Below are 19,104 nucleotides of genomic sequence, written 5' to 3'. Positions count from 1 at the left end.
AAACTATTTTAATATTAAAATTTACCTTGATGCTGGCTTTTGAGATTGGAAAACCAATATGTGGACATGGTAAGGAGGGAATGTATTACCTCAGTGGTGCTCTTTCTAGTCTGACTTTTCACCCATCAGGGCAACTCAGAAGATGGTAATTTCAAAGGCACACATTCACAATTCTTGTCCTTCACTGTATGTCACAAATTTCAGGATCTAAACAATTTTAAGAGGCATCAATGCTTGGTGTGATATAAGCAAAATATTTTAATACTTATCTCAGATGAAGTCACCACAAATCTAAAGAAGACATATTACAAGATTAATGTAACTAAATGAAAAGTTTGTTTTAAAAAATATGGAAAAGAGGATTTTGCTATAGACCCTACTTGTTCAAACTTTTAACTGTAATGATAACTGTAAGCACAGTTTTCTACTTTCAATTGTTTGCTATTTTCTGTTGTAAACTTCCATGTTTACTTGAAAAATTTATGAGAACATTTTCTATGCTAGAGAAAGTGTAGTCTGACACTACAGTGAGGCAAAGACACAGAGTTTTATTCCATAAACTTACTGTTCCCACCAGAAAGTCTTGCATCTTCATTTTCTCTGTAGTGTGGCAGATTGTTCCTCATGAAAAATGATTGTAACATCAGACACAAGAGGATTTCACACAATTTTCAGTGAGGCAGATTTCCTTTTATACTCAATTTATGAGCTTCATTCTCCCTTGACACCAAGACAGTCAAGATGTCCAGTTGGAAACTGAAATCTCTGAGTGTGCAATTAGAAAGTCCCAAATCCAGACTTTATGGGGCAAGTCAAGCAATGCCCACTGCTGTGCCTTTCAAAGTGTTTTGAGCTAAGGACATTTTCTCTGTTTCTAATAACAGCAATGATAAAGCTGTAGATGGGATGCCCAGAGAAGCTGTGAAATCTTTGGAGATCCTGGGAACCTGACAGTACAAGTTGTCCTGGTTTTGTTCAGGGGTCACTAAGTTACAGTTCTCTCCAGGTGGCAAAGTCACCCTGTGTGACTAGGTCTCCCTATGACTGAACAGCTGAAAGCCAAGAGGCTGAGCAGGCTGTGTTACTTCTCCCACTGTTAGAATGGTAGCTGAGGGTTGCTCTGGACATTCAGCTCAGGAGGGACTGTGTGGGGGGTTATGCTGTCTTGTCATTCCATCAAACAACCCCACAGACACCTCTAGCCCTCAGTTCCTGGGTCATTCACTATCAGAATTTTTGATTTCTCAGATCTCAGAAAAATCCTTTCTTACCTGCTCTCATCTTCTGTCCTCTTCTGTTACCCATTTCCTCCTTCTGTCCTAGCCTATGGATTAACCACGAAAATGGGGCATCATAACCCATTATGGTCTTCTACGTTAATATCACCTTAGAAGAAACAACAAATCTTGAGCCCTGCCCCCTAAGTGCTTCCATTTAAAGCATACATCATCAAGTTGGACATCCCACCATCAAAGATTCCCTTGCCTCCTCTAGATAGAAGTATGCCATTCCTCCCTGATAAGATATAATAATAGAAGAATGTCCTGTTGTAAAAGCCAAAACCCTCAAGACAACACCAGCCACTAAACCAGAACTTAGTTTGCATAATATGTCTGTCTCTGGCTGCACCCTTTTCTCTAACTGGTAAAATACAAGAAAATGGAACTTGGGTACCAATACTTTAGTTGTACATCCAGAGCTTTGTCATTTTCTTTGATTTTGTCCAGGTCCTGGCTTGCAGTGTTGTTTATTCCCATGTGAAAGGGTAGCAATGGAGAGAAGTTTGTGCTCTTGACAAGCTGTGGCACTCTCTGGACAGCATCTTGTACTTTAGCTCCCAGAAGGCAGCACAGCTCTCATGGCTCTCTGTCAGAGCAGCAGATGAGCTCCTGAGTGCCCCTTAACACAGAATCACCCCCTCATTGTTTCTTTCTGCTGTGTATCCATTTGAAATATCTGTAAGGTAAGAAGCATTTTTGTCCCCATTTCTGAGCAGAGAATTGAAGCACTGAGAGATTAGGTGAAGTGCCCAAAGTGATAGAGGTAGTAAGGAATAAATCCTAGTCTCTGACACCAACTCAGTGCTTTAGTAATCCTCTCAGTTACAGCTGCTGTAAGAAAATAAGCCTGATCCCTTGTATATTGCCTAGACCTCCAGATGTGTAATCCTGCTTGAATGTGTGATGTCTGTTTCATTGGCTGGAGAGCAGAAAGCCAGCCAACAACATGAAGATACCATAACAACACTTTGAGAGAGCCCATGACCACACTGGATAGTACTGACACTCTGACACTGTGGCTGCCCTGTACTGCCACAGTAAAGCCAGGTCAGAATCTGCAGAGATGTAAAGTTATAGATTCTTCTTCTATCCAAATGTTAAATAATGGCTTTGAAATTTAGCGCACATATAAAAGATTGTATTTGTACATATTCCAAACACAGTACTTAGGGGGTTTTAATATTTTTGAACCAACTACTTATTACACCTCAAAACACTGCCTTCATGAGCTAAAGGCAAAGGCCTACGCGTTGAAGTCCTAGTAGGTCACGAATAACAGAGAAAAGCAAAAAATAATCAATATTACACAACTAAAATGTACCTGTGGCTTCATGGGACTGGTTAGTTATTGCCAAAATATGTTAATGTGAATCCCTGGCATTCAATTTGGAGGTATGTAAATGCACAGAGAATGCCCAAATTTTGCTCAGGTTATGACAGGAGAGACTACAAAAATACTAATGAAGGCAAAATCAACAGGAGACGAATTTTTAAAGCACATCCAGAAAAAAAAAAAAAAAAAAAAAAAAAAAAAAAAAAAAAAAAAAACCACAACTAGAACAACTAGAGAAGATAAGATTCAGTTAATACTTTCAGGTATATTCATGCATTTGAGAATAATGACAAAAGGAAAAAATATCACAAATTTGAAAAGACTTTACAGGTTTTTTGAGTTTGATGTTTATAAGTGGTGTTCAATTGTAATGTTAGTTATTTTATCTCTAAGCTTTGCTAAATGGTTCACATGTAGCCAACCAGAATAAATCTCCACTGGTTCAGAAAGGTTAACTATACAGTATACTGTGACAGGATATTTCACCACATATTAATAAAATCTCACTGTTTGCTTTCTCTTCTACCAAGTATTTTCATTTTAATTCCCAAAAGCTTCTGCTGTTTCTTTGTTCTCTGATTTACTCTGAAACACTTCCCCGTTCTTTAGAGGGGTTATGCAGACACTGTTTTGTCCCCTAACACAGGAGAGACAGCATGTGAATGAATCTCTTCATGTCCTTCCTTGGCAATTTATTAATTCAGATAAAATTGTGGAGAGTCACACAGCACAAAAACTCTTCTCATTATAAATATGGGTTGCAAGGGTCTCAGTGTCTTTCATTCCATACTGTTTTTTCTGCTGTTAGACTCAATCTCTGCAGGCATTCTGTCCCACAACTCACCACCACTATTAAAAGCTCTTTATATTATCAATATTCCCTTCTCACATCTTCTCACCAAAAGCAGATAGCTGGACATGCCTGCCCCAGCTCATTCAGGCTGTCACAACCAACCCCACCTCATTATGAGCACAAACCAATAAACCTTTAAGACTCAGGTGTGATTTTGTCTGCTCCAGAGGGGTCCATCAGCCTGCTCAGAACTGCTCATAGAGAATGAAAACAGAATAGGCATGAAAAGGGGAAACTGGGGGTAAAGAAAAGGCAAACCAAGGCAAATTTAAGGCTAAAATAAACAATAGAAGTACTGCTTTTTTAATGCCATGTACCAAAACAGATTAACTTGAAATATGCAAAGATTAACTGCAATAATGGAAAATATTAAATTGATTAACAACTGAAATTTATCTGACTTTTGTCGGGAAACTATTTTATGATTCACTCCTCCACCAGTCATGCTGAGGGGTGTAAAATCTACCCTTTTTTACAAAGAGTTTAAAAATCTCTTTAAGAATTTCTCATTAAACTAAACCTTTGGAATAATAGAAATCTCTACCTGGGACCGTGTTACAGCAGAGAACCTAAATGCTAGAAATATCTTGGAGGAGCAGAGAAAAGGGAATTACACCATGCAAGGATGCCGTGATGTAACCAGCAGATTAATGAAAAATAATGTAGGTTACCAGCAATAGCATATTAACCATCCTCCTTGAAAACCTCACTAAAAGTATCTCCAGTCAAAAATTAAGATGTTAAATGCTGTTATCTCCAAATCAACATAATCTGCAAAGTTAGAAAAGATTCATTTTTGTGGGAGAGAAAATTCCAAAAGATCCTAGCACTTTGTGTGATAAGGTATTAGAATGGACAGATAACTTTCCAGGTTTCAGTGCAGCCGACAGAACTCTGCATTTGGCCTAATCTGCTCAGTAGCATTTCCCTGAGCAGGATGACATGAAAGGTCCTTGGCCTGGTCACAGGAGGTCAGTGCTGACTTCTGACACAGCACCTCCCTTTGCCCTATCCCCTCACAGCCAGGAATGTGGTACAAAATCAGGTACTTCTGTGATTTTTTTGTTGTTGTTGTTGTTTTGTTTCTTTGTTTGTTTTTGTGTTCTTCTTTTGTTTCTGCTGAATGGAAGTCCCTTCCCTCAGGGGTACCCCACTGGCAGGCAGGCTTTAGGAAGGCAACATGGGGAAAAAGTTGGCAGGGAGATAAAATGTAGCTACTCTCTCCAAAGGAGTTCCCTTAAAAAAATATCTGAAAAGCTACCACCATTTATTCCCTTAAATCTCCATGATATGTAATTCTACGGCACTGGGAATACTAACATTTTTTTAAAGGCAATGCAAAGTGATGCCTGGACACTGAAGAAGCTACTTATATTTATACAAAGTAAAATATGCCATAGAAACATGATATATATTTGCACATAATTACACATGCTTTGGCATACTGCTGTCCCTGTAGGTTTGTGAATTCACTGTCTGACCAAATTGGAAGTGTTCTGAGGCAAAGGGTGGCACCATATCTTTATACAATGCCTCTACCAGTATCAGCATTTAACTGTAAGAATATTTGCAATGGGAGTTTTGAATTAAGCTTTTCCCCAAAAGGGAAAATATCAATATGCCTTGGAAAAATTGGGACAAGAAATCATTATTTGAAAATAAGCTGGCGTTATGCTTTTGATCATAAATTTCTTTTCTGATATTAACCTGAGAAGCAATTATCTTGAATTTAGTTTAAAGGAAAAGTAGAATTTGTTTGCAATTGGAAATAGAAAATTTTCAGAAACAAGAAATTAACAATTTAGAGAAAGCATTTTATATTTCTGAGAGAAGTGACTGTAAAATAACAAACAAAACACTCTGCCTTCATCTGCTTCCTTACACCCCCTGTGGGGACAAACAAGAACAAGAAAATAACAGAAGAACAGTGGGAATTTCTCTGTCTAAAGGGGGAATTGTTATCCACCGCTATAGCTTGAAAGCAACAGGTTGAAAATGTTTTGACAGCCATTCTTCTGGGTGAAAATTCTATTTCCCCTAAAGTAAAATTTTCAAAATGAATGCAGCAGGAATTTTGTGTTGGAAAGAGTCTTTAAGTATATTGGATTTTTTATCCACAAAAGAAAAGAGATCTCATCCAGAGAAGTAATAGATCAGTAGTTGTGCAGTTACCTGCATATATGGGTCCTCAGTTTAAGGCCCTTTTTTTGCCCAGCTCAGAAAAGAACATTTTTATACCCCAGCTGAGTATCCTAGCTATGGAAATAAGATCAATCAAACCCTTTCTTCAGCATGGCGATATTCTATATAAAAAACCCAGTGGGGCAGCTACTTAAAGACTGATCCAGTAGTAGCTGCATTCTCTTGAGAAACAAGAAACAAAGACCCAATGTCCCTCTAGGATAAATATTTAACTATTTATCTGATATGAAACAGCTCCACAAAGACAGCTTGGAAAAGGACACTGTACTCTGCCAGCTACCATACATATCTAGTCAGCAGGAAAGACCTTGCTTATCTTGTTCCATCTATAATTATACACTAAAGAAAGAGAAACATGGTAATGGACACCTTTTTGTTCTAGCATACTGCTTTGATCACTATAAAGGCTAGAAAAGTTCATATTGGAAATAAGGGGGAAGGTTTTAGCTAGAGCTATTTATTGATGACAGTGATAGATAATTTTTCACCAATTTTTGAATCAAGATGTGGTCCAAGTTCAAGCAGCTATTATTCAGGGAACTCTCAGGGCCAAGTCTGTCAGGATGGCTTATTAGGCAGTTACAGTAACTTCTTTGGGCTCTGTAGGTTTAGAATTTATGAAGATGACACAGTACAAGAAGGCAAGTCAGCAGTGAAGGACAGTGAAGTAGCTGTGAGTGACCTGCTGATCTGGTTGCATGGTTAGGCCATTTGTTCTGAACAAGACACATACCAAACATTGAGACAGTGGCCACAGTCCCTCCAGATTTGAGGGTAAACATCTACCCTGAACAACTATGAGATTTTGGACAGAAAAGGGTCTTGTGGGCTTCTCAACAAATCCAAAAGAGCAAACAGAAATCAGTTCTTTTCTTCCAAGGCTGTTTGCTGTTTAGGCAGCCAGAGCTGCAATATAAAGTTCTACTCCTCTATGAAATTTTTTGTAACCTGAATATTATTCTTAAATTGAAGTGCTGTCACCAATAAGTAAATTGAAATAAGTCACCAGTATTTCAACCAGATTCATTGCAGAGCACAATGGCTGAGAGTATGAAATTCTTACTCTGGATATCTACCATTTAGCCTGTCCAAAGCAGACTTACTGTCTGAATTCCATTATATTCTTGGGGAGATAATCAATATAGTTAATGGAGTTTAAAGAACAATTCATCTGATCAAATTTAGGACAAGATTAACTGCTCTCTAGATGCCATGGACTGTATTGGCTATATCTTCATTGATTCTAATGGGACTTATACAATTAATTCAAATATGGCCAGATGCATTACATGTAACCAAGGCAAGATGAATCTTAACTAAATCCTTTCCATTAAGTGGGTAATGAAAATACTCACAGCTACGTTAGACAGTGTACATGATATGGCTGCACAAGACGTTTTTTGTTTAAACCTCTTTGTTTCATCTGAAATTGAGCTGAAGACTGCCCTCAGCCTTTATCATGGCTAAGAAGTTGAGAGCAAGCAGACATATTGCTAATAGTACTGTTCCCTGTGTGACATGGTGTAAAAGAACTGCAAATATGCCCAATTCACTAACACAAGGGATGACTGGACTTCAGGGTTGAAATTTTAAAATATTTGACTGTTCTAACCTACACTGATTAGACATGAGAATTTTGAATCTTCAGTATTCTACTATTACTTGCCTTAGATTATAAAATATGTTTAGTTATGTGTGACATAATGCAATTATTTTGACAAAAATTTGAATCCAAATACATGAATACAAAAATTTAAATATAGAAAAAAAAAACAGAAATAAAAACATTATGGATCTTTTAGAAATATCTAAATGCCAAAATATTTTAAAGAATGCTAGAAGGTGAAAAGTTTCTTGTAATAACTGTTCTCATAAAGTATATGCAAATGTTCACTAGTATGAATAAAAGATTATTAAATTCTTTTGTACCCTGAATCCATGTTTGGCTCGACCTTATCTCATTAAGAACTTGGTTCTGAAATAATATCTGCCAGATGGCATTATAATGCTGGGTCCAAGGAGCATGGGCTAATTCCTTCAGGTGAAATGTTTTCAGCCAGGACATATCAGAAGTGGTCTCCAGCTACCTTTAAAATGTGTTTAAGGGAGACTGACAGTTTGTTTAAAAATAAAGTCATACAGTTCAGTCTAATTCCAATACATTAACTGATAGGAACACAATTTCAAATGACCAGCTGGGCCATTCCATTTTATATCTTGTTCTTGATTCTGGCAGGAAGAATAATCTGTAAGGTTTTCTCAGAAGTTCAGTAATACAAAATAATTGTTTTCTACAGAATTATAGGGAACATGGATCTTTCAGATTGCATATCACATTAAAATTTTGTTTCCATTACTGCCAATATTTCTGTAAGATACTTATTTTCAAAAATTCTATTCCTCTCTGGCCACATATTATTTACCGGTAAATGTAAGCTAAAGGATGTATTTCCTACAAAAACATAGGACGACCTTCAGTTCCTATGTCAGATGGCAGCAAGGAGATTCTTTGTAGCTTTACAATTGAATATATGAAACTTGCACGTGCAGACCATAAGAAATGACATTTGAAAGGGACTTATGTCATTCTGAGCATGTAGTTATGAACAAGCACAACTGCCATAGGTCACTAGAGGCAAAAGGATAAAGAAACTCTGTTTAAGCTTTCAAAACCATCGGGAAGTAAAAAAAGGTACATGAAGCTATTAAAAATGACATGATACAAAATCACAGATCTCATCAGTTTCACCTTTATTTGAGTCATGATACAGAATTGTCATGGTTTAGGAATGATATTGCCCAACTTAGTACTCTCCAAAGGAAACCACAAACCCTCCCTCTCTGGTGGGAGACAAAAGGCAGAGATCACAAATGGAGATAAGAATGACTTTCTGGAAAAAGCAATGAGATAAGAAAATGAACAGAAGTAGCAACAATGCTAATAACAGAAAGTCTACAAAAGAGACGATTTACATGATGATTTACATGAAAAATTCTCACTCAGACTGACCCAAGGCAGTTTGACCCCAAGACAAAGAACAATGGCTAAAGGGTTCCCCACCCTGTTCCACCCAAAGCTATGCCCCTCTTCCCAGAAACAGACTCCCTTCCTTCTGCCCCCAGGGGTGATGTATTTTCTGTGGAATAACCAACCCAGATATGCCCACAGGGCTCTGAGTCACCACCTACTCACTGGCTCCTGTGAAAAAAATTAACCCTGTCCTGGCTAAACCAAGAGCAGGAACCACAGTGGCACCAGGTGGATTACATAGACTGTCCTGAGTAGTGAAATTATGGGACAAAGTAAATAAAAAATGAAGATTAAACAAAAATAAAGGCAGAAATATAATTTTAAAAGTCCAAGTGGAAAGAAAAGTTGCCAAAAAGTCCTGTATGAGCAACAAGGACAGTCCAGTCATCCCAGACAAACTCTCTTCCACTTAAGAGTCAGCATAAGGACATGAACACTGAAAACAGTTCCATGCAAATATTCAGGAAAGGCTGAAGACCTTTTTCTGAATGAAAACTCAGAGAGAGACCAACGGGCCAGTAGTGTAAGACTAAAACTTGAACATAGCAAGCCCTAGCTTATACAAAGTATGTGTTTTAATAGGGCAGTACAATATTTATTGAAGGTATGGCCACCCTGAGTGACTCATTCAAAACCTGAATTTTTAAACAGTATTGGGGAAAAGATGGTTTTTGCCAGTCAGAAGGTTTTCAGACAGAATGATAACGCTCAGAAAGGAACTTCACAGATTTGCTTTAAATACCAGAGAAACGCTGTAACTTGACGTGGACAAAAATCACCACAGACTGAATTTATCTACTAGCAGAGTATACAAACACCGCTACACTAATGATCCTGAATATCAGTGGACCTCTACAGGATCATAAACTAAACACAATAAATCCATTCAGGTCTTCTAAGGAATTATAGCCTACATTATCATGGTCAGGAATTTGGAGATGTCAGACCATAGTCATTGACTATGAAGACACATCAGTATCTTCTGTGTTGTGGATCCACTAGGTAAAACTACGCTGCTACCCACATGTATGATCATGTAATACACATACAACCTCAACATCTCAATGATAGTAAGAGATTGCAGAAGTGCTTTATTTTCTCCTTTTTCTTTTTTGTAGTTGTCTGTGTGTGTTTAATAGCATTGTGTTGGTCTTCAGTTTCATTCTTCATGCTTTGGGACTAACACAAAGTAACCAAAACTAATAGTCAGCAAACAGCAGGGAAATATTTTCAAAGAAGGAGGAAAAGAGAGGATATTTTTGATCATGTTTTTGACCTGTCCCAGTGACCCTGTGGGCACAGCACAAAACTTCATGAAAAGAAATATTTGTTTAAAAAGGTCTCAGAATCCCAGGGTGTTGTAGGATGTTGTAGTAGAAATTGTAGGCTGGGATTATTTTACAAGTCTCTTTGCAATGCCAACTGTAGTTACGATGTAGAGTCTATTCTTAGCATCAATGTTTTATACTGATCTTAAGCAGTATACTCATTTTTGTGCCTCACAGATCTCACCTGTGAGATTTACCAAAATTTAATTTTCAGCATGGTCACACAGCATTTGGTCAGCTTAGCATGCGGATGTAATCTTAGTTTGATGATGTTTCTTTAACATTAGCTACATTACGAAAAAATTCTGTGCATTTTCAAATGTTAAGTTTCCACAGTTGTAAACACCAAAGTAATCAATTCCATGTGCAGAATTGCAGATTGGATAGTGGTATTAAATCACATTAATCCTTCTGCTTTGATGTACACCTTCTTTATCCAGCAACAACAATCACCCTAGCAGGGAAGACAGTAATAGCAGATCTTCTGACACTGAGAGGGTTCAGCCACAATCTATGAGGTTTAGCAGAGATAACTCCTTAAATCTCTGAAGCCAAATTAGAACATAAGACAAACTAGTTTTGTTTCAACTCTCAGCTTCCTGAGTTTTTCTCAGTTTTCTTTACAGCATTTATAGACTCAATCTTCCTGTGCCTAAGACCTTTCAATTCCATAATCCTCCTCTAGCTGTATGCTCTGTAACCTCTAAATGCAAATCAAGGGACCTCAGCTGGTGATTCTGACTGGCCGCTAAACAATCTTCTCACGCTCCTGGTAAAGTCCCCATGTGTTACATAGAAAATGCTCCCTAATTCACTTACAGTTACCTTACACTTTAGAAAAGATAATGGTGCAAAGGATTTGCACCAAACCATTTCAGACTTGTATATTTCTGCAGAGGTATTTAGGTCTGAATACATAATTAGCAATTTTATTTATGGAGAAGAGCAAAGAGGAATTCCACAGGACTTTGGATCTGATTCGTACCAGTTCATCTGATAGGCCAGAGAATAACTTTGTGTCTCCACCCTCACTCCTGACCTTGTATATGAGCATAGTCTGCCTGTAAATTTGAAAGTTATATTTTATTTTATGGGGAAAAATTTTAGATTTGCTTCATTTTCGCCAATCAAGCATAGTTCCTCCACAATATCAGTTAATAAAGAAAGAGAACTAAATAGAAACATTCAACAGCTGAGAAGACAGCTAATGGAATTTATCTATTGTGTAAGTCAAACTTTTTCTATAAGTTCTACATTCTGTTAACTTTGTTTCCAATTTTTGTCTCCCCTCTTTTGCATTTACTTGAGTCCCATTCCCCCTCCCAGGGCAACAAAAAGGCTGATAAACATCAGCAATCTGAGTACAGGCAGGCCATTTTGGAATAACTCTCAGAAGACTAGGAACAAGCAGATCCTAGGATCGACCATGGCCAGGGGAATTGACACAGATCCCTACTTGCCAAAGGTGATTTTTCCAGCCTGAGTTTTCTGCTGCAAATGCTAAATGCTTTGCTCAGCTGTTAGAGTCAGAACGTAGCAAGTTCTTTGTAGATCCTGCAAAGTATTTGAGCGTATCTGGATGGTGCCATAGGGTCTCTACAGAATGCATCTCCAGATATTATTGATGACCGATCCTGTGCATTGTCAGAATGAAGGTGCAAAACCTACAGATGAACATAGATACCATGGTTGATTGGCTGGTTAGTTGATGGGTTTGGGTTTTTTTATTCCATATTCTATAAGATCTGACATTGTTTCTCTGATTGAGGAAAGGGATAGCTGAGACATTTTCACTCCAATGTTAACAATGAAGTAGATAGATATTCCTCCCCAGAAGGAGGAAAGTGTAATTTTCTTGAAGGTTATAGAAGGTCAAATGTATGCCTTTAGAAGGTCAAATGTATGCCTTCACCCTGAATAACATAAGGGGAGTTTTATGGATGTTTGACTACCTAAAAAATTATGACAAAACCATCCATATTCTTTATAAACAAGTTGATTTTGGAAATGATGACTCTATCTGTTGGGAGGTCTTGCTTGCAGGCTACTGACCTCCGCTCTTGGGGAAGAGAGATGATGCTACTCAGGGCTCTTTTAGTCTATTGTCTCTGAATGATGGTGTCCAGATGAAGCCCACCATGTAGAATAGGAGCATAAATCAACATAGTTCTTATAGGATGTCAAGAGCATTTGTTGTTTGGGAATGGTTTTCTGACCTGTTCCAGCAGGGGAAAGAGACAACACCCCTGTCCTGTTTGTCTCTATGAAAGTTCACCAAGTTTCTTATTCTCAGCCTATTCTGCAATGACTGCTTCTCCAGCTATCCTGGAGGGCAGAGCAGTTACTTCCCATGAACATAAATGCTTTCAGAACCACCCCAACCTGAGTAGTCAAAAGACTCAAAAGCTATAAAAGAGAATTGATAGGCAAAGGGATCATAGACACACATTTACACAATTCACACACAAGATTTAAAGTATGAACATCTGAATCTTATTCTCTGATAAGATCAGACTGAAATACATTAAAATGTGTGTGGAGACATTTGTTTAGTAACTAGCAAGCAGAATATTTTGATCTGGCTCATGCAGTCATTAGGACACACTAACTATACAGGCTGACATTCCCACAGGCAGCAAGAAAAGAGCTACTATTGTCAACAGCATACACACATATGTCTTTTTTGCATTACTTTGTTTGGGCTTGGACTAAAAAGATGTGGAAGTAAAAGACTACATGTATTTCACAAGATTAAAGCAATGTATCCAAGTTCAACAACTATCTGCTTCTGTTTTTTAAAAAAAATACTATCTTGATGTTTTTCTATGTCATCAAACAGCTCTTTATCCTTGCTTTTCTTCCACTCCTTACAAGACAAAACATCTCTTTTCCTACAGAGTTAAAGAAACAACAATCTCACTGGTTCTAAACAGGGGAAAGGATGGACAAGTTATTGTATACTTGAAATTCCCAGTGTGAATTTTAGGAGAAACAAGGAGAGGGTTAATTTCTCTGTATTGTCAGCAAGCTTCCTTCACTCCACAGTGAAAATTCCAGAACAGAACAGTAAGACCCAAATAACAAGGCAAATCATAATAATGATAGCAAATAAATAACAGTATTAAGATATATTCCAGTCATCTCTTCTGCCTTTTATTTTGCCAGAGGCGTTCTACTTTTTTTCTATTAAAATAAAACAAATAAAAAGCAGCAATGTTTTTTATCAGCTTTGAAAATATTACTTTAAAAATGGGTCCCTCTCAGCAATTTTATTAAAATAAAGTTGAATGTCTTCTGCTTTTAAAACTGGAAATGATTCCATGCTTTTAATTTCTTTCTGAAGTAACGAATTGCACAGCACCAGAATGCTGCTTACCATTACTGGTTCTGGCCTTAGGGAATGTTACTTTATTACCTTTCCAAACCATACTTCAGAGGAATTAATTAATTGATGCTCTTAGCAGCCTCATCCTGACAAAAACATATGATACTCAAATGTTAAACATGGAAGCTAAGATGAAACTGTCAGGAGAAGGCTGAAAGTGGTTATTAATATGGGTTTTGATAAATATCTTCTCAGGCTCACACTGTGCCTCGTCTACTTTCATCTTGGAAAGTAGTTAATCTGATTGATGAAGATCCTGTTTCAGATTGTCTCCATGCTGAGTTTAATAACTGCTTCTTTTTTTTTTTTTTCTCAAAAATAAAAAGTCCCTTATTGCACGGCAAAGAAGCTGTGCACTGGCATGTTTTGCAATCATGTAAGAAGCCTAATGGCGAAACCCTTGGGTTTTTTCACATTCCATGCTTGAACAGTGTTGCTTAATTACCACACCATTCCATATATGACAGTCCACTCCCTCCTCCCTGAGTGCTTTGCAAAGCAGACTCTGATAAGAAAATTGTCATATGCTGCTAATGTTAAGCCCTTAGGCTTAAAAGAGTAAGCTCATCATGGCATCCTATCAGGACTGCAGCACAAAGGGGTAGAACAGCAAGCCAGTTTTGTGTCATTACTAACATTCCAGTGTTAAAAATCAGCAAGCAGGGGGCTTTGTTATTATTTAAATTATTCTGTTTTAAACATATAGTCTCAGATATGGTTGCTAAGTTGAATAGAAAAGGGTACAGATTAATATCTGCAGATGAATTTCCATACAGAAAAAAACCTTCAAAATCCAGTATATATTTTAGAAGAGAACTTAAAATATTTTCTAATCAACTAATTCTACAGAAAAACTTGGATAACACTGAGGGCTAGTGCAATACTGAGGAATAGGTGTATCCACGATCTAGCCAAGACTCTACAGCCCTTTAGGAAATTGTCTGGGAAATGTTATTTTGTGTGAAAATACTGACTCATCAAAAAATAAATTTAGAAAGGTCCAGTTTTTGCTGCCTTTTTTTCCAAAAACTGTGTAACAGAATGTCCTTTTTTGTGTGTGTTTTTATCTGAAAGAACTCTTTGTTTTAGATTTTAGTTGCTTTTCCTAATTAAAAGCATCAGGGGAAAATATATCTAAGTAAATGTAAAAAAAACCATTCCAATTCACTGAAGCTTTGTTTTTATACTGGTAACATGTAAACATTTCTGAAAGGGCAGCAAAAATGTTTTCATTCTGTAAAGAATTATGATCTATAAGGGCAGAGTTCCTTGAAGTCTTCTCTTAACAATGTAGGCAAACTCAGTTTTGTTCCTGCAAGAACAAGGGTTTACCAGGAGCACAGTGCTGCTTGTTCCAGCAGCTGAAGCCTTAGCAGACTTCTGAGGAGACAGGGAATATGGGAACCTGTGTAGACTGAAGGAAAAACACCTGAAGGGCCCCGCTGTGCTTTCCTGGCAGTAGCAGTAAGGAACAGGCAAGGTGAGAATGGAAACTGGACATCAATTTGCTACCTTTCCCCACATTCCCAAACCCCTCACTGGTGGGACTGGTGGTGCTGCAGAATATGGTTTTCAAGGGCCTAAACATCGTTAAATGAAATATGAAAATATGGCTGTTCCTGCAAACGAGGGTCCTTCCTTCCTTCCTTCCTTCCTTCCTTCCTTCCTTCCTTCCTTCCTTCCTTCCTTCCTTCCTTCCTTCCTTCCTTCCTTCCTTCCTTCCTTCCTTCCTTCCTTCCTTCCTTCCTTCCTTCCTTCCTTCCTTCCTTCCTTCCTTCCTTCCTTCCTTCCTTCCTTCCTTCCTTCCTTCCTTCCTTCCTTCCGCCACTTCCTTCCTTCCGCCACTTCCTTCCTTCCGCCACTTCCTTCCTTCCGCCACTTCCTTCCTTCCGCCACTTCCTTCCTTCCGCCACTTCCTTCCGCCACTTCCTTCCGCCACTTCCTTCCGCCACTTCCTTCCGCCACTTCCTTCCTTCCTTCCTTCCTTCCTTCCTTCCTTCCTTCCTTCCTTCCTTCCTTCCTTCCTTCCTTCCTTCCTTCCTTCCTTCCTTCCTTCCTTCCTTCCTTCCTTCCTTCCTTCCTTCCTTCCTTCCTTCCTTCCTTCCTTCCTTCCTTCCTTCCGCCACTTCCTTCCGCCACTTCCTTCCGCCACTTCCTTCCGCCACTTCCTTCCGCCACTTCCTTCCGCCACTTCCTTCCTTCCTTCCGCCACTTCCTTCCTTCCTTCCTTCCTTCCGCCACTTCCTTCCGCCACTTCCTTCCGCCACTTCCTTCCTTCCTTCCTTCCTTCCTTCCTTCCTTCCTTCCTTCCTTCCTTCCTTCCTTCCTTCCTTCCTTCCTTCCTTCCTTCCTTCCTTCCTTCCTTCCTTCCTTCCTTCCTTCCTTCCTTCCTTCCTTCCTTCCTTCCTTCCTTCCTTCCTTCCTTCCTTCCTTCCTTCCTTCCTTCCTTCCGCCACTTCCTTCCGCCACTTCCTTCCGCCACTTCCTTCCTTCCTTCCTTCCGCCACTTCCTTCCGCCACTTCCTTCCGCCACTTCCTTCCGCCACTTCCTTCCTTCCGCCACTTCCTTCCGCCACTTCCTTCCGCCACTTCCTTCCTTCCGCCACTTCCTTCCTTCCTTCCTTCCGCCACTTCCTTCCGCCACTTCCTTCCTTCCTTCCGCCACTTCCTTCCGCCACTTCCTTCCTTCCTTCCTTCCTTCCTTCCGCCACTTCCTTCCGCCACTTCCTTCCGCCACTTCCTTCCGCCACTTCCTTCCGCCACTTCCTTCCTTCCGCCACTTCCTTCCGCCACTTCCTTCCTTCCGCCACTTCCTTCCGCCACTTCCTTCCTTCCGCCACTTCCTTCCTTCCTTCCGCCACTTCCTTCCTTCCGCCACTTCCTTCCTTCCGCCACTTCCTTCCTTCCTTCCTTCCTTCCTTCCTTCCTTCCTTCCTTCCTTCCTTCCTTCCTTCCTTCCTTCCTTCCTTCCTTCCTTCCTTCCTTCCTTCCTTCCTTCCTTCCTTCCTTCCTTCCTTCCTTCCTTCCTTCCTTCCTTCCTTCCTTCCTTCCTTCCTTCCGCCACTTCCTTCCTTCCTTCCTTCCGCCACTTCCTTCCGCCACTTCCTTCCGCCACTTCCTTCCGCCACTTCCTTCCGCCACTTCCTTCCTTCCTTCCTTCCGCCACTTCCTTCCTTCCGCCACTTCCTTCCTTCCTTCCTTCCTTCCTTCCTTCCTTCCTTCCTTCCTTCCTTCCTTCCTTCCTTCCTTCCTTCCTTCCTTCCTTCCTTCCTTCCTTCCTTCCTTCCTTCCTTCCTTCCTTCCTTCCTTCCTTCCTTCCTTCCTTCCTTCCTTCCTTCCTTCCTTCCTTCCGCCACTTCCTTCCTTCCGCCACTTCCTTCCTTCCGCCACTTCCTTCCTTCCGCCACTTCCTTCCTTCCTTCCTTCCTTCCTTCCTTCCTTCCTTCCTTCCTTCCTTCCTTCCTTCCTTCCTTCCTTCCTTCCTTCCTTCCTTCCTTCCTTCCTTCCTTCCTTCCTTCCTTCCTTCCTTCCTTCCTTCCTTCCTTCCTTCCTTCCTTCCTTCCTTCCTTCCTTCCTTCCTTCCTTCCTTCCTTCCTTCCTTCCTTCCTTCCTTCCTTCCTTCCGCCACTTCCTTCCTTCCTTCCGCCACTTCCTTCCTTCCTTCCTTCCGCCACTTCCTTCCGCCACTTCCTTCCTTCCGCCACTTCCTTCCTTCCGCCACTTCCTTCCGCCACTTCCTTCCGCCACTTCCTTCCGCCACTTCCTTCCTTCCACCACTTCCTTCCTTCCGCCACTTCCCCAATCAGGGAAGGAAGCAGTTACTCACTGTGAGGGAAGTTGCACCACTGCCTGCACGCCACACACACTGCGGCATGCCAGAGGGAATCTGATTTTGCTGCCAGTCAAAAGACTGATGATATCTCTGTCTCTTTTGAAATGGAGGAAGTGCTTCTCACATACCCCAATTCCAAGAGAGCGCTAAAACATAGCACTAACAGAACCCTTTCTCAAAAAAATGGAGTGGAGGGAAGGGGAGGGGAAAAGAGGAAGTCTCACTTCCCTGAAAGTTAGTCTCCTGAAAGTTATATGTCTTGGTAGACATATAATACAACATGGTTAAATGGTACTTTTATCAGTATCATTTTATGAGATCATGCTGCTCACAACAATTTTAAAATCACACAAGTGCCTTGGGTGCTGCATCATTTTAGGTGTACTTTCCTAGAGGAACAGCATGCTGAGCCAACTGCCAGCAAATCTAGAACACAGACTTTGCAGGGAGGACTGGAAATGCTCAGGCTGGCTCTCTTCATAGAGCTGGTGGATTTCCGCTCCAAATTGTTGTGGCTTGTATTGCTTTGTTTTGTTTTGAGATAAGTTACAAACATTTTAAGAAAAATCAACTGATCCCAAGGGCCAAGTAGAGACTATTTCATATCAAAAGGGAAATAAAATCACACTCAATTCAATTTTTAAAAAAGAAAAATATTTAAAAATTAGTATTTTTATAATGATGCTAACTCAGATTTTCTCTTGCACTCTGACTTTTTATCGTTTCACAATATAAGACAATAAGAAACTGTATGTCTGCCATTGGGAATTATTTTTGCATGGTTGTCCCAGCAGAAGAAAAGCAGATGCAGATTTTGTCATAATGGGCATCTTCACTCATTCCCGTAGCAGGACTGATACACTGTGTATCAATAGAGCAGCAGGAGGACTGAAACGAGATGGTCTCATTCATCCATGATTTTAAAGATGAATTGCTAAATAAAAACCTTTCATCCCCAAAAGGATACCCCAAAAACTTTCACAACTGATTACATTATCAGAACTTTGCTCCCCAAACCCTTCATGGTTAGCCTATTTTTGCCAAAATAGGCTAACCATGAAGTACAAAACCAAAATTTATCTTTCAGAAGGGTACTTATAATCTGCACCTAGTAAATATGTCTTGCTTGTCTGAGGTTTCCTCAGACATGCTGTAGTTGAGTCTCTCATCTTTATGCATTCTTATAAAAAAGGAGCAACTTTACTGTCTTTTGGTGGGAGCTTGATATAATCAAAAAGAGAGAGATGGTTTCCTCTGGTGAAAAACAGCATTATGAGTACTGTAAGTACCAAAGGCAATGCAAATAAGTGCGGTTTCTCAGTAAGAAGAGACAGAAATCATGTCCAGGTCAGAGAGGAAGGGGAAAAAAAAGGAACTTTTAGGTAAGAAAGATATTCTTGGTGGATGAAGATAATAAATTCTTTGTTACAGCAAACCCAGGAAAAGCAAGTAAAATTAGATATTTTGCATGCAAAATTTAATATTTTTATCCTTCATATCCTGGGTATAAAAGTTTTTTGTGGTTTCATTGAAATTTTCCTTCAAATTACGAACATTGTCTTTCATGTATGGATGAGGAAGGAGAAGGGGAAGTGACAGAGGAGTGCTGATTCTACTCATGATGGTTCATAGTAAAGAAATTAGTACAACCATCTTCTCTTTCTCTCCATAAATTACTAGTATTTTCCTGTGTCTTCCTATCAAGGATATATGTAGCAGAAAAAACTCAGTGGAGGAACTCTTAAAATTTCTTAAACCATCCATTTCACTAGTCAACTAGGTCTTCCCACTCCATCCACTTATCTTCTCATTTATGTATTTGTTCACTGTCTTTCCTCCCATGCCAAGGCTGCTGGGTCT

This window comes from Melospiza melodia, chromosome 1, assembly GCF_035770615.1.
Source record: "Melospiza melodia melodia isolate bMelMel2 chromosome 1, bMelMel2.pri, whole genome shotgun sequence".
NCBI lineage: Eukaryota > Metazoa > Chordata > Aves > Passeriformes > Passerellidae > Melospiza > Melospiza melodia.
The sequence above is the reverse complement of the archived record's forward strand: the minus strand, read 5'-3'. Positions refer to the sequence as shown.